Source organism: Salmo salar, chromosome ssa06 (assembly GCF_905237065.1).
Source record: "Salmo salar chromosome ssa06, Ssal_v3.1, whole genome shotgun sequence".
NCBI lineage: Eukaryota > Metazoa > Chordata > Actinopteri > Salmoniformes > Salmonidae > Salmo > Salmo salar.
In genome coordinates this window covers 26,186,193-26,202,874 of record NC_059447.1, presented here as the reverse complement: position 1 = coordinate 26,202,874, position 16,682 = coordinate 26,186,193, and the positions used below count along the sequence as shown (strand labels likewise).

General features: G+C 40.5%; 1 protein-coding gene and 2 long non-coding RNA genes across 3 annotated transcripts in view; all 3 read left to right on the top strand.

Annotated features, from left to right (window-relative positions):
• LOC106606764 (uncharacterized) overlaps positions 1–16,682 on the top strand; it is a 423,559-nt gene that overhangs the window by 33,440 nt on the left and 373,437 nt on the right. The window lies entirely within an intron of this gene.
• On the top strand, positions 337–4,099 carry LOC106606797 (uncharacterized). Its single transcript, XR_001329125.2, has 3 exons — positions 337–971; positions 3,013–3,089; positions 3,421–4,099. It is a non-coding gene; the product is annotated as an uncharacterized lncRNA (long non-coding RNA).
• LOC123743413 (uncharacterized) lies at positions 4,143–5,653 on the top strand. Its single transcript, XR_006770182.1, has 3 exons — positions 4,143–4,239; positions 4,855–4,971; positions 5,084–5,653. It is a non-coding gene; the product is annotated as an uncharacterized lncRNA (long non-coding RNA).

Here is a 16,682-nt window from a genome sequence, read left to right as displayed (position 1 = left end):
TCTTTCCTCTCCCTCCTCAGGTGTCCACTGTCAGGTCGTACTCACACAGGCTGAACAGTCAGTCCAGGGGACCAGTGGAGGATCCCTTAAACTCACATGTGCCTGTAGTGGAATCACTCTAAGCAGCTACAGAATGCACTGGATCCACCCGGCACCTGGACAGGGTTTACAATGGATTCTTCACTATTATTCTAGCAGTGACAATGGTTATACCCTGGTTCTGCAAGGACGATTTATAGCATCGAAGGATAGCACTAATTTCTATCTGCACATGACTCAGCTGAAGCCAGAGGACTCTGCAGTGTATTACTATGCTAGAGACTCACAATGGTAAAAGTAATGGGAGTAGCCGTACAAAAACCATCTGGTGGAGAAAGGACGTGCACAAACACACGTATGGTATGACCAATAAACCATGACAAGGGGATGCATGAGGCACAATTCTAATGATGTTTTTAAAGTGGAACTGACAGTGTTTTAGAAACATTCAATCTTATTAAAATATGTTCATATACAACACCAGGAAGAATATGACACCTTTTTTTCTGACAAGCAAGCACTTAGATATGGTCATTTTCACGTTTTCATAAATTCATAGAATGTTTGGGAACATTTGGCATTTTGGTAAGGCATATGTGAAAATTCTATATTAATATAGAGTGGGAATGCAACCTTACATTTGGACAATTAATAGACACTGCAGTAAATAAAACTGAATAAAAACATCTGTCCTGTCCAGGACCGGAGTGCTCCATAGCCAATCAAAGCTACAGTAGGCCTATATGCAAATTAGCAATTTGCCACATGGGCCTGCCATCATTCACTTTGAACTGAACTGTGTGTTTACAGGCTGTAGCAACAGCGTGACTTTAGATCATTAGAACACATTCGCCAAAAGCCACAAAATACACCTGAAAGGATTTCTGCATTTGGGAACTTCACAGTCCTATTGATCAAACAACCATGAAAAGGTAAGCTCTCTCTCCCTCAGATGCCTATGCACATCATCAACAACAAAATCAACAACTAATGTTAGCCAGAGCCAGATGAGCTAAAATCTAATGAGGGAACATTATATAAACCCTCTCAAACCTTTTCAGCTTGTTGGCCGTCAAAATTGCACTGAAAAACGATGGGGAATAGTAGCCTGCTTGTCCTTCTGTAGCTTGCCTGCCAATGCATGCTTGTCCCAACCCACATTTTGACAACTGAATGGGGAAGCTACCTGCCCTTTTGATCGATGCGAAATACATTCGATTGACAACTAAGAGATATGCTAACTGTGGATAACAGTAGTTCAAGTTCAGCGTGAATAACATTTCTTTCCAGGTAACCAAATGACACCTGCAGCTCAAGCTGTAGCCACCGAAAAACAATATTCCCTGAGGAGAAATAGTTGTTAAATCATCCATTCCTCCAATGACATGAAATCCTCCAGAAGCAAACTAGATAATGTTAGGCTCTATGTTTTTAGCTTGCTAAATAAATAGCTAGATACGCTAGCCTAGAGGTGTCAAACTAAATCAGCGCAACGGACATATTGAAAAAAATTATAATTCGCAGGCCAGATATAGCCTATTTGTTTTTACAAAAACACGTGCAACTGCGACCCAAACTGGTCATTGTTTTAATTGAAAACAAATTGCTTTTTATACTGTACATATGATGATGTATGTAGCATTTTAACTTTAAAACAAAAGAGATAAATAATATTTGTCCAGTCATTGCTGCTATGCTTGCAGGTGTACATAATATTCTGTGACCCAAATCAAAAAGTATTCCAAACTCCAAATAACAAAAATGTAGCTATAGGTTGTTTAACACTTAAACATAAAACATGTTTAAAAAAATGTGCACTGCATGGATCCCCGGTGCAGTTTAATGCAGCATTGCTGTATGGTGCACTCAAAATGTATTGTAGTTGAGTAGCATGCGTATTGTTCAAATGTTGCTGTAATAGGTCTACGTTTCTCCTTTGCATGGATTTCTTTGCAGGTTTTGTTTTTTCTTTATTCATTGTCAAGCTTTAAAAACTGACTGCAACATTTTAGTATCCTAGCTAATACTTTGGCATGTGTCTGTATACTTTCCCTCTGAGTTACCTGGATACTCGAAAGCAGCGCAATTGAAGTAGAATTCACTGATGCAAGTGCATCAGGCTGTAATAGATGACTCAACTATTACCTCATTCATACTCGCTTGTGTATCCTATTTGGCCCGCAGGCCTTGTGTGACACATGCGATAGCCTATTAGCCATGTTATGACTGACTTGCGATCCCTGCCTTGCTAGTTTGATTGTATTGACATTCCTTACTTACAGTCACCAGTTTTTTTTCAAAATATTGAGTCATTGAAACTGAAACAGTGTATCCCGAATGGGTGGAGACAGCAAACAATGCACCAGGCCAGCTGTAATTTACAACATGACAGGTTAATAACATCAATCATGCATTGAACTGCATCCATCTATTCTGCCAACAATGTTTTACTGAACATTATACATTTTTTGTCAAATATAACCTATTTTTTAAAACCTCTTAGAAAGTTGGATTTGAACCATGAACTGTGAATTTGATATTTTTGACTGATTTTATGACTGTCTGTTTCATATATGCAAAGTAGTTAAAACGCATGAGAACATGAGAACCCCTGTCACGTAAGTAGTTATTTTCTATGGTAGAGTGGTCAGGGCATGACAGGGGGTGTTTATCTGTTTTTGTATGTCTATGTTCAGTTCTAGTTTTTGTATTTCTATGTTGGTCGTTGTTTGGCATGACCTCCAATTAGAGGCAGCTGGTTGTCGTTGTCTCTAATTGGAGGCCATATTTAAGTTGATGTTTGTCACACCTGTCCTTGTGGGTGATTATATTTTGAGTAGTGTGTTTTCCCTCTCTGTGTCATGGTTTGTTGTTTTCTGGTTAGTTTAAGTATTTTTGTATTGCGTCACGTTTCACGAATATAATAAATATGTGGAACACAAACGCTGCATCTTGGTCTGCTCCTTATCACAGCCGTGACAACCCCCAGCCTGACGAGTGATGACACAGCAGTGTATTACTGTGCCCGAAACACACAGTGAGAGAGAGTGGTGAGAGAGCTATACAAAAACACTTCCCCATTCAGACCCTCCGATGAATGTTTTAGAAGGTCAATGTTCACAAGCACAACCATGGAAATACATTTTACAATGATCATCATTGTTATTTATTTTTTCAACATATTAGGATTACCAACAACGCAAGAAAATATCTATGTAATTTGTATCCCATAACTGAGGCCTTTTCTAACCATCTCCCAGAAGTGTAATTTCAAAACTGTCAAATTATCACATCATTATAATTTGCTAAAACTTCAGAAAAATGTGTTCCATTATTATAATTTAGTTGTTGTATTTTACCCTCTTTTTCTTCCAATTTCAGTCTTGTCTCATCGCTGCAACTCCCCAACGGGATTGGGAGAGGCGAAGGTCGAGTCATGCATCCTCTGAAGCATGACCAGGCAAACCTCACTCCTTAACACCCGCCCAGTTAACCCGGAAGCCCCAATGTGTCGGAGGAAACACCATTCAACTGACGACCGAAGTCAGCCTGCAGGCACCCCACACGCCACAAGGAGTCTCTAGAGTGCGATGAGCCAAGTAAAGCCCTCCCCGGCCAAACCCTCCCCTAACCCGGACCAATTGTGTGCCGCCCTATGGGATTCCCGAGATCAAACCCGGGTCTGTAGTGATGCCTCAAGCACTGCGATGCAGTGCCTTAGACCGCTGCACCACTCGGGAGGACCATGTTCCATTATTTTAGCAGTTAATTTATACCTGCCTCTTTTTATTATGCAAATATTACTTCTCTGGACTTTCTGATGCGCCGCCCTCAGGTGGTGAAGGTAAGAAACAACATCTCCACCCCGCTGATCCTCAACACTGGGGCCCCAGAAGGGTGCGTTCTCAGCCCTCTCCTGTACTCCCTGTTCACCCATGACTGCGTGGCCATCCACGCTTCCAACTCAATCACCAAGTTTGCAGACGACACTACAGTGGTAGTAGTGGAGATGGTGGAGATGTTGCCTGATTACCAACAACGACGAGACAGCCTACAGGGAGGAGGTAAGGGCCCTCGGAGTGTGGTGCCAGGAAAAGAACCTCTTACTCAACGTCAACAAAACAAAGGAGATGATCGTGGACTACAGGAAACAGCAGAGGGAGCACCACCCCATCCACATTGACGGACAGTAGTGAAAAGGTGGAAATATTTTTCAACCAGCACAGGTTTCATAAATTCACAAAGAGCAATTAAATAATCAGTTACTTTTTGAAAATCTTCCTCTGATTTGCAATCCAAAGGGTCCCAGCTACAACATGTTGTGTCGTTTTGTTAGATAAAATCCTTTTTATCCGAAAAAGTATGTTTAGTTGCCGCCATTGATTTGAGTAATCCACTCGTTCAACATGGAGGCTGAAGACACAGCTGTGTATTATTGTGCCAGAGACTCAGTGATACAAACCAGGGCCAGACATGTACTGTACAATACTCACTTATCCCTTAAACAGTTGGAGTAATACGTATCAATCAGTAGGGGGTGATATTAACCTTCTTACTGTAATAATATAAAGTCAAATCACCCCATGGAATGATTAATTTAGTTTATACTACATTGGTATATTTGACTTAAAAATGATTGATTTAGACAGTTTGCTCAATATATTGCTCCAACCTTCTCCATAATATGATAAATAATCACAAGTTCCAAACTGTGGACCTTCTTATTAAGAGCTTCATTATGCCAACCTCTACAGTATAACTCTTCCCTCCATCCATCTCTCAACGCACCCTCTTGTTCTTTCCCAACTTGAACAGTGTCTGTCCGTCCTTAGATGCCCTCTGAGTCCTGGAGAGTAAGAGCAGCGCGTATCAGTTCAGCTTCAACACAAACCATGTTCCCTGCATCTCCGCTGCTGCTGGCAGCTGCCTCCTGTGAGTCTCTCTGTTAATACAAATGGAGATTTGTTACAACTCTGGATTGATCATTTCGAATTTCAGATGAAAACTGACAATGCTGTGTATTGATGTGTGTTCCTCATTACAGGTGTCTACTGGGATATTGAACTCATCCAGTCTGATCCAATGGTTATAAAACCAGGAGAGTCTTTCAGCATCTCCTGTAAATTCTCAGGGTTTTCTATATCGTCTTATTGTCCTGCATAGATACGACAAGCTGAAGGCAAAGCTTTGGAGCATGTTGGTCATACATGCACTAGTAGTACTTCTACTGCAGACTCACTAAAGAGCAAGATCACTTCTAGTTATGTCAGCACCAGCAGTACAGTGTTTCTACAAGGGAACAACTTCCAGACTGAAGACACAGCTGTGTATTATTGTGCTTGGCGAACACAGTGATACAAACCACAACCAGAGCTATAAAAAAAAAACTTTCTCCAGTGATTCATTGGACACTGCTCAAAAAAATAAAGGGAACACTTAAACAACACAATGTAACTCCAAGTCAATCACACTTCTGTGAAATCAAACTGTCCACTTAGGAAGCAACACTGATTGACAATACATTTCACATACTGTTGTGCAAATGGAATAGACAACAGGTGGAAATTATAGGCAATTAGCAAGACACCCCCAATAAAGGAGTGGTTCTGCAGGTGGGGACCACAGACCACTTCTCAGTTCCTATGCTTCCTGGCTGATGTTCTGGTCGCTTTTGAATGCTGGCGGTGCTGTCACTCTAGTGGTAGAATGAGACGGAGTCTACAACCCACACAAGTGGCTCAGGTAGTGCAGCTCATCCAGGATGGCACATCGATGCGAGCTGTGGCAAGAAGGTTTGCTGTGTCTGTCAGCGTAGTGTCCAGAGCATGGAGGCGCTACCAGAAGACAGGCCAGTACATCAGGAGACGTGGAGGAGGCCGTAGGAGGGCAACAACCCAGCAGCAGGACCGCTACCTCCGCCTTTGTGCAAGGAGGAGCACGAGGAGCACTGCCAGAGCCCTGCAAAATGACCTCCAGCAGGCCACAAATGTGCATGTGTCTGCTCAAACGGTCAGAAACAGACTCCATGAGGGTGGTATGAGGGCCCGACGTCCACAGGTGGGGGTTGTGCTTACAGCCCAACACCGTGCAGGACGTTTGGCATTTGCCAGAGAACACCAAGATTGGCAAATTCGCCACTGGCGCCCTGTGCTCTTCACAGATGAAAGCAGGTTCACACTGAGCACATGTGACAGACGTGACAGAGTCTGAAAACGCCGTGGAGAACGTTCTGCTGCCTGCAACATCCTCCAGCATGACCGGTTTGGCGGTGGGTCAGTCATGGTGTGGGGTGGCATTTCTTTGGGGCGCCGCACAGCCCTCCATGTGCTCGCCAGAGGCAGCCTGACTGCCATTAGGTACTGAGATGAGATCCTCAGACCCCTTGTGAGACCATGTGCTGGTGCGGTTGGCCCTGGGTTCCTCCTAATGCAAGACAATGATAGACCTCATGTGGCTGGAGTGTGTCAGCAGTTCCTGCAAGAGGAAGGCATTGATGCTATGGACTGGCCCGCCCATTCCCCAGACCTGAATCCAATTGAGCACATCTGGGACATCATGTCTCGCTCCATCCACCAACGCCACGTTGCACCACAGACTGTCCAAGAGTTGGCGGATGCTTTAGTCCAGGTCTGGGAGGAGATCCCTCAGGAGACCATCCGCCACCTCAGCAGGAGCATGCCCAGGCGTTGTAGCGAGGTCATAGAGGCACGTGGAGGCCACACACACTACTGAGCCTCATTTTGACTTGTTTTAAGGACATTACATCAAAGTTGGATCAGCCTGTAGTGTGGTTTTCCACTTTAATTTTGAGTGTGACTCCAAATCCAGACCTCCATGGGTTGATAAATTGGATTTCCATTGATTATTTTTGTGTGATTTTGTTGTCAGCACATTCAACTATGTAAAGAAAAAAGTATTTAATAAGATTATTTCATTCATTCAGATCTAGGATGTGTTATTTAAGTGTTCCCTTTATTTTTTTGAGCAGTATATAATAGGACTCATTTGTCACGACTCCTACCGAGGGTGGCTCCTCTCCCTTCTTCGGTTGGCACTCGGCGGTCGTCGTCACTGGCCTACTAGCTGCCACCAATCCCTTTTTCCTTTTCGATTGGTGTTGCCTAATTAGTTGCACCTGTGTTTGATTAGGCTTGTTAGCTGGGCTATTTAAGCCCGTATGCCCGCCGGTTCTGTGTGCGGGCTTAATTGTTCTTTCCACGTTATGCTGTGTGGTGGATGTGTATCTTTGGGACGTTGTATTTTTGTGCGCCCGGCATTTTGGGCGGTTAGTCTTTTTTGTGCGTAATAAAGAGCACTGCATTGAACTTTTCTGCTTCCTGCGCCTGACTCTGCACCCACGACGCCCAGACCTTTACATCATTAAATGAAATAGAACAGATGTTTCTCAATATCAAATGTGTAAATTCATTTAAACCCTATTTATCACTGTAACTAAATATTTGAAATGTTTGCCAATTATACTCCTTCCAGACTGATGACTCCAGACCTTGATGGTATTCTAATTGATGTCTACTAAACATGAATTAACTCATGCATGATCCATTATACGTTTTAATCATTCATAAAAAGGTCATACGGAACAATACGGAACAATAAGGTCTTTTGTATTATGAAAAAGACACAAAGAACAAATATGTTTTAAATAAAATATATCCAACAAAAGAACTGGAGACCAATAACATGGTTGTGACAAGATGGAGTACAGCTATGCCCAGAAGTGACTTTTCACAGCAGGTTAGGAGAACATTTTAGCTAACACTTATTTAGCTAACACTTAACACTCACCCTATTGCTAACCTTAACCTGATTATCTTAACCTTCTGAGTAAGTTCTAACCTGCTATGTAAGTTCTCCTTACCTGCTGCTTAATTTCTCCTAACCTGCTACTAAAAATTATTTTCCGGTTATAGCTTTATTCCACATAGTCAACATCCATTAACACTTGTGGGTTATGTTATCAAAACATTGGCAAAGAGTTAAACACATTGTATCACGGCCCTGCCTAACATTATCCACCAGTAATTTAAACACAATGATACACCTGTTAAATACATGGTGCTAGTGTTGTTGATGCACCAACAGGGGGCACTCTCTCTCCATATGAATAAAATAAAGACTAGTACTGATGAAGGCTCTGCTATATAAATATATTACAAGAAAAACGTATAAAATGGATGTTAATTCATAATGCTTCTCTGACTGTCCAGCCTGGTCAACCACTGACCATCTCCTGTAAGGTCTCTTATTATGTTACTGACACTCAGACAGCTTGGATTTGACATCCTGCAGGGAAAACACTGGAGTGGATTGGAAATGTATATTCTGCAGACACACAATACAAGGATTCACTGAAGAACAAGTTCAGCCTCTCAGTAGACTCTAGCAGTTATCCTCTCCAGCGTCTCATCCCGTCAGCGGGATCAAAATCCAGCGAAAAATCATATCGCCAATTAGCATTAAAAAAAAATCATAATTTTTTATAGATACACCTCTCCTGAATCGACCCACGTCGTCCGATTTCAAAAAGGTTTTACAGGAAAAGCAAATCATTAGATTATGTTAGATGAGTCCATCGTAAAAAGCAGCTTCATAGCCATTTTCCGACCAACCACTTGCATCACATATAATCAAAAAACAGCTAAATGCAGCACTAACCTTTTACAAACTTCATCAGATGACACACCTAGGACATCATGTTATACAATGCATGCATTCTTTTGTTCAATAAAGGTCATATTTATATATAAAAACAGCATTTTACATCGGCGTCTGACGTTGACTAAATAATTTCCCCTCAAATGCGTCCTGGTAAACAATGCTACAATTCCCTAAATTACTATCCGATAACGATTTTTTAAATTTATATTGTCAATCTAACATTTATAGATGAATATCTCTTGAGAACACCTGTCATACCAGATTTTAAATTAACTTTACTGGGTAATCACACTTTGCGATAAAAGGAGATGCGATACTCAGAAAATGAGCTAATATACAGAGCTCGGCGCCATCTTGGAACAATCGCATGTTACATCTCATCTTGTATAATATTGTCAATAATCGCCTACCTTTAGTTGTCTTCATCAGAAAGCATCCCAGGTCCACAACAGATGTATTTTCGGTCGAAAAAGTCCATACTTCACATTCCATTAGCCTGCTGTTGGTAGCGCGTCCTAGGGCTCTCTCCAAGCGCAGGGCTGAAGTTCCGGATAAAATGAGATTCTCCCGCCTGTAGGTTCGTTCAAACATGTCAAACGTTGTAAAACATTAATCTTCAGGGCCTGTAACACCAAGAGAGCCAATAAGATTCGAGGGGGATGATTTCATTGCCTTTAAAACCGTTTCCAAAGGTGGGGGTAGACATGGCCGCCGGCGTCATAATGGTGATGGCCCATCCCCTGTGACCAATTTCCAATGACTCTCATTCACTGAGTTTCGACTGTATAAGGCTCAAACCACTGTGAAAAGACTGGCGACATCTAGTGGAAGCAATAGGAAGTGCTCACTGAACCATGGTTAACGGTGTGATTTATAGGGAAAGATGAGAAGTCGAGTCCACAACTCTGAATTCCACTTCCTGTTTCAATCGGTCTCGGGGTTTTGACTGCCATTTGAGTTCTGTTATACTCACAGACACCATTCAAACAGTTTTAGAAACTTTAGGGTGTTTTCTATCCATATATAATAAGTATATGCATGCCCTAGCTTCTGAGTTTGATTAGTAGGCCGTTGAAAATGGGAACAATTTTTTTTTCAAAATGCGCTGTGGCGCCCCCTATCCTAGGGTATCCTCAAGAGGACACTGTGTTTTTAAAAGGGAACTTCCAGACTGAAGACACAGCTGTGTATTATTGTGCCTACCCTCACAGTGATATAACCCACCACCAGAGATGTATGAAAACCATCCTCTTGGGAGACACTGTATAGAATATGGAAGCTGAAGAGCAGATGTAATGCTCCTCTTTTCCACTAATTTTATTGAAAAATTAATTATTTGTCCATAAAATAGTCAGTAGGAATGTCTAGCCCATCTCCTTTGTTAATACATCAGAGGAGTTACAGTCAATATACCAAATGCACCTGAAATAACAGGGCAACTTATGTTAAATGGTGATACAAAAATATTGACTAGCCTTGCCACTAGGTTCTGGAACAATACATGGGGTAACATACTACAATTACTGAACACAGCCGTTCATCCTCCCTGGCCAAAATATGGTGCCATGACTGGAAGTCATAATTTACAGATACAAAATGCATGTATGTATGTATGTATGTATGTATGTATGTATGTATGTATGTATGTATGTATGTATGTATGTATGTATGTATGTATGTATGTATGTATTGTATTGTATTGTATTGTATTGTATGTGCATATATTATGAGTACATTATGCATATAGAATGCATCCAGCGATGTATCAAATAATTGTCTTTGTAGAACATTGTAGGTGGGGGGGATTTTAGTCTCTTTGAATACAGGACACCAAATATTGTCAGTTGTTTTACCACTGTGTTAGTCAGTTGTTTTACCACTGTGTTAGTCAGTTGTTTTACCATTGTGTTAGTAATTTGTTTTACCATTGTGCTAGTCAGTTTTTTTACCATTGTGTTAATCATTTGTTTTACCATTGTGCTAGTCAGTTGTTTTACCATTGTGTTAGTCAGTTGTTTTACCATTGTGTTAATCATTTGTTTTACCATTGGGCTAGTCAATTGTTTTACCATTGTGTTAATCATTTGTTTTACCATTGTGCTAGTCAGTTGTTTTACCATTGTGTTAGTAATTTGTTTTACCATTGTGCTAGTCAGTTTTTTTTACCATTGTGTTAATAATTTGTTTTACCATTGTGTTAGTCAGTTGTTTTACCATTGTGCTAGTCAGTTTTTTTTACCATTGTGTTAATCATTTGTTTTACCATTGTGCTAGTCAGTTGTTTTACCATTGTGCTAGTCAGTTGTTTTACCATTGTGTTAGTAATTTGTTTTACCATTGTGCTAGTCAGTTTTTTTACCATTGTGTTAATCATTTGTTTTACCATTGTGTTAGTCAGTTGTTTTACCATTGTGCTAGTCAGTTTTTTTTACCATTGTGTTAATCATTTGTTTTACCATTGTGCTAGTCAGTTGTTTTACCATTGTGCTAGTCAGTTGTTTTACCACTGCGTTAGTCAGTTGTTTTACCTTGTTTTCCCCCATGTGTATATAGAGTTTATTATTTTCAATTAAAGATAGATCTTGCCATGTCTCTGGCTATGCCCTGACGGACTATGGCACAGCTTGGATACGACATCAGCCAGGGAAAACACTGGAGTGGATTGTGATCGTCTGGGGTGATGCATCCATCAACTCTGGAGCCTCTTTTAAGAGCAGATTCACCATCTCCAGAGACAGTAGTAATGTACTGTACTTAGACATCACCAGTCTGCAGTCTGAGGACACAGCTGTGTATTATTGTGCTCAGAGGTCACGGTGATACAAACCAGCACAAGACCTGTACAATAACTCACCAACCCAATAAACGGTTGGAGTTATGTGTACCCACCAGGAGTGGGCGATCTTAGCCTTTACATGAAATAAATCCTACTATGATCTGATGACTATATGAACTAGATGTAGTATCAGTCACTAGTCATAACATAGGACTACTGTAGGGTATGAACAGATATAGGTATAACTCAATACCCTCTCCATTAAACATGTATTACAATTTAAATTGGGATTGATTCAGTGGTTGTTTCAGAAGTATTCCCTTTATCTTACTAAGATTGAAACTTAGCTATGTTTTCATTTATAAAGCCCTTTTACAAAAAATCCCACTGTACCTAACATCATTACTTAACTTCAGACATAGGAGTTATCTCACCCAGTCTCAGGAATGGCTAACTCTGGAAATTCCTTTGGTCTCTGATTAAGGTAAATCAGCTTTTAGTATCTTATAACAGAACATCTCAAGATGGCCTACCAGGTGATCAGTGGGTAGTTATCAAAGCTTCCTTTGATTGGTCCTCCCTGTGAGGTGGAGCTCTTGCAAAACTCTCCAGTCCTCCATGTTTATTAACCTGTTATGGCTAGGGGGCAGTATTTTGACGGCCGGATAAAAAACGTACCCGATTTAATCTGATTATTACTCCTGCCCAGAAACTAGAAAATGCATATAATTATTAGCTTTGGATAGAAAACACTCCAAAGTTTCTAAAACTGTTTGAATGGTGTCTGTGAGTATAACAGAACTCATATGGCAGGCCAAAACCTGAGAAGATTCCATACAGGAAGTGCCCTGTCTGACAATTTATTGTCCTTCTGTAGCCTCTCTATCGAAAATACAGCATCTGTGCTGTAACGTGACATTTTCTAAGGCTTCCATTGGCTCTCAGAAGGTGCCAGAAAGTGTAATGAGATGTCTGCAGTCTCTGGGCAAAGAACAGCAGCAGAGTTTGTTACTGGCCTGCCTGGGGACAGTGACACTGGAGGTGCGCGTTCATGTGAATTCTCCATTTTGTTCTTTCAGTCTTTGAATGAATACAACGTCACCCGGTTGTAATATTATCGCTATTTTACGAGAAAAATCGCATAAAAATTGATTTTAAACAGCGTTTTTCATGCTTCGAAGTACGGTAATGGAATATTTTGAAATTCTTTGTCACGAAATGCGTCCGCGCATCACCCTTCGGATACTGACATGAACGCAGGAACAAAACGGAGCTATTTCAATATAACTATGGATTATTTCGAACCAAAACAATATATGTTGTTGAAGTAGAAGTCCTGGGAGTGCATTCTGACGAAGAACAGCAAAGGTAATCCAATTTTTCTTATAGTAAATCTGAGTTTGGTGAGGGCCAAACTTGGTGGGTGTCAAATTAGCTAGCCGTGATGGCCGGGCTATCTACTCAGAATATTACAAAATGTGCTTTCGCCGAAAAGCTATTTTAAAATCTGACACCGCGATTGCATTAAGGAGTTCTGTATCTATAATTCTTAAAATAATTGTTATGTATTTTGTCAACGTTAATCGTGAGTAATTAAGTAAATTCACCGGAAGTTTGCGGTGTGTATGCTAGTTGCTAGTTCTGAACATCACATGCTAATGTAAAAAGCTGGGTTTTGATATAAATATGAACTTGATTGAACAAAACATGCATGTATTGTATAACATAATGTCCTAGGAGTGTCATCTGATGAAGATCATCAAAGGTTAGTGCTGCATTTAGCTGTGTTTTTGGTTTTTTGTGACATATATGCTTGCTTGAAAAATGTCTATGTGGTTATTTCTGGCTATGTACTCTCCTAACATAATCTAATGTTTTGCTTTCGCTGTAAAGCCTTTTTGAAATCGGACAATGTAGTTAGATTAACGAGAGTCTTATCTTTAAAATGATATAAAATAGTCCTATGTTTGAGAACTTTGAATTATGACATTTTGTGGTTTTAAATTTGGCGCTCTGATGTGTCACTGGCTGTTGAATAGTGGGGGACGATTTAGTCCCACCTACCCTATGTAACGGTTGTCGTCGGATATAGACCAAAATACAGCGGGGAAATGTGCACTTATCTTCTTTATTATAAACGGACAAGAAGGAGAACCAAAACAAACACGTACACAAAGAAAACACAACGACTAATCACAGGATGGTAAGGCACAAGGCTATACACAGAACAATCTCCCACAAAGTACTCAAACACATACCTATATATAGGACTCTCAATCAGAGGCAACTAGAAAACACCTGCCTCCAATTGAGAGTCCAACCCCAATTAACAAAACATAGAAATACAAAAGACTGGACAGAACATAGAAATACACTAACATAGAACAGTGCCCCAAAACCCCCAGAATACATAAATCAAATTGCCTACTAAACAAACCACCACCCCGAACCACATAAAACAAATACCCTCTGCCACGTCCTGACCAAACTACAATAACAAATAACCACTATTACTGGTCAGGACTTGACACCCTAGAGAGGTTAAACCGTGTGTATCTGTCCTTAGATGCCCTCTGTGTACTGGAGAGTAGAGAAAAGCAGCTCCCACTAGTTCAGCTTCAATACAAACCATGTTCCCTGCATCTCTGCTGCTGCTGGCAGCTGTATCCTGTGAGTTTTTCTGTTCATACAAATTTATATTTATTACAACTCTGGTTTGATCATTTCTAATTTCTGATGAAAACTGACAGTGCTGTGTATTGATGTGTGTTTCTCATTACAGGTGTCTACTGGAATATTAAACTCATCCAGTCTGATCCAGTGATTATAAAAGGCTTTCAGCATCTCCTGCAAATTCTCTGGGTTTTCTAGATATTCTTACTGTCCTCGCTGGATACGACAAGCTGAAGGTAAAGCTTTGGTGCATGTTGGTTATACATGTATTAGTAGTACTTCTACTGTAGACTTCGTGAAGATCACTTCTAGTTATGACAGCTCTATCAGTACAGCGTTTGATTGTATAATAGGACTCCTTAAATTAAATAGAACAGAGATGCTTCACCACATCAAATTTGTAAACGAATACAAGCCCATCACTGGTGGTGCTGGAAATGTATATCTGAGTTGTTTACCAATTATACTCCTGATATGACTTGAAGGTATTCTAATTGATGTCTATCAAACATTCAATGAACTCATTCATGATCCATTACTTTAATGTGTAAATCATTCACATGATAAAGGTGGCCAGTACCGAACAAGAAGATCTAAGCTCTTTTGTATCAAAAAGACACATAATTAAGTATTATGATATAAATACAGATATATGCAACAATATAAAGACTGGGGACTATTCACATTATTGGGTTGTGATACAAAAAATATTAGCAGAGTGTAAAGCTCATTGTATCACAGTCCTGCCTAACATTATCCTCCAGTATAAGTATTTTTACATGGAGAACACACTAGAGTATTGCACAGTTATTACATATTGTTTCCCTACTGATATTTCCATTAATTATATATATATCCTCTCCTTATGCAAATTTCACTTAGCCCCTCTTCCCTTCTTTCCTTCTCCCTCCTCCTTATATAAAAACCTCTGTATCTGAGAGTCCTAGTACGTCCCTCTGAGTCCTGCAGAGTAGAGAAGAGCAGCTTCCACCTGTTCAACTTCAACACAAACCATGTTCCCTGCATCTCTACTGTTGATGCTGGCAGCTGCCTCCTGTGAGTTCCTGACTGTAGTCTGATCAGTATAACCTGTGTTGCTGTGATACTGATGTGACTCCTTGATTGATCTGACCTGTCATTCCTCTCCCTCAGGTGTCCACTGTCAGGTCGTACTCACACAGGCTGAACAGTCAGTCCAGGGGACCCCTGGGGGATCCCTCAAACTCACATGTGCCTGTAGTGGAATCACTCTAAGCAGCAGTTATATGCACTGGTTCCGTCAGGCACCTGGAAAAGGACTTGAATGGATAATTTACTATTATTCTGACAGTAACAAGAGCAATGCCCAGGTAGTACAGGGCAGATTCACAGCATCGAAGGACAGCTCTAATTTCTATCTGCACATGAGCCAGTTGAAGTCAGAGGACTCTGCAGTGTATTACTGTGCTAGAGATTCACTATGGTTAAACTAATGAGAATAGCTGTACAAAAACCATCTGGTTGAGAAAGGAAGGACGTGCACAAACACACAGACACACGTATGGTATGACCAGTAGACCATGACAAGGGGATACATGAGGAAAGATTCCAATGATGTATCAAATAATAACACAATGATAGTGCTAGTGTTGTTGATGCACCAACAGGGGGAACTCTCTCTCCATATGATTGACCTCTCTAGGGTATGTGGGAGGAAATCGTCCCACCTACTCAACAGCCAGTGGAATCCTGTGGCGCGATATTCAAATACCTTAGAAATGCTATTACTTCAATTTCTCAAACATATTACTATTTTACACCATTTTAAAGACAAGACTCTCGTTAATCTAACCACACTGTCCGATTTCAAAAAGGCTTTACAACGAAAGCAAAACATTAGATTATGTCAGCAGAGTACCCAGCCAGAAATAATCAGACACCCATTTTTCAAGCTAGCATATAATGTCACATAAACCCAAACCACAGCTAAATGCAGCACTAACCTTTGATGATCTTCATCAGATGACACTCCTAGGACATTATGTTATACAATACAATACATTATACAATACATGCATGTTTTGTTCAATCAAGTTAATATTTATACCAAAAACCAGCTTTTTATAAAAAATTATTAAAAATAAAAATCAGAAATTACTTACATAAGCATTCAGACTCTTTGCTATGAGACGCAAAATTGAGCTCAGGTGCATCCTGTTTCCATTGATCGTCCTTGAGATGTTTCTAAGACTTGATTGGAGTCCACCTGTGGTAAATTCAATTGATTTGACATGACTTGGAAAGGCACACACCCATCTATATAAAGGTCCCACAGTTGACAGTGCATATCAGAGCAAAAACTAAGCAGTGAAGTCAAAGGAATTGTCCGTAGAGCTCCGAGACAGGATTGTGTCGAAGCACAGATCTGGGGAATGGTACCAAAAAATGTCTGCAGCAAAATGTCCCCAGACCTTTGACAGCGATTACAGACTCGAGTCTTCTTGGGTATGACGCTACAAGCTTGAGTTTCTCCCAT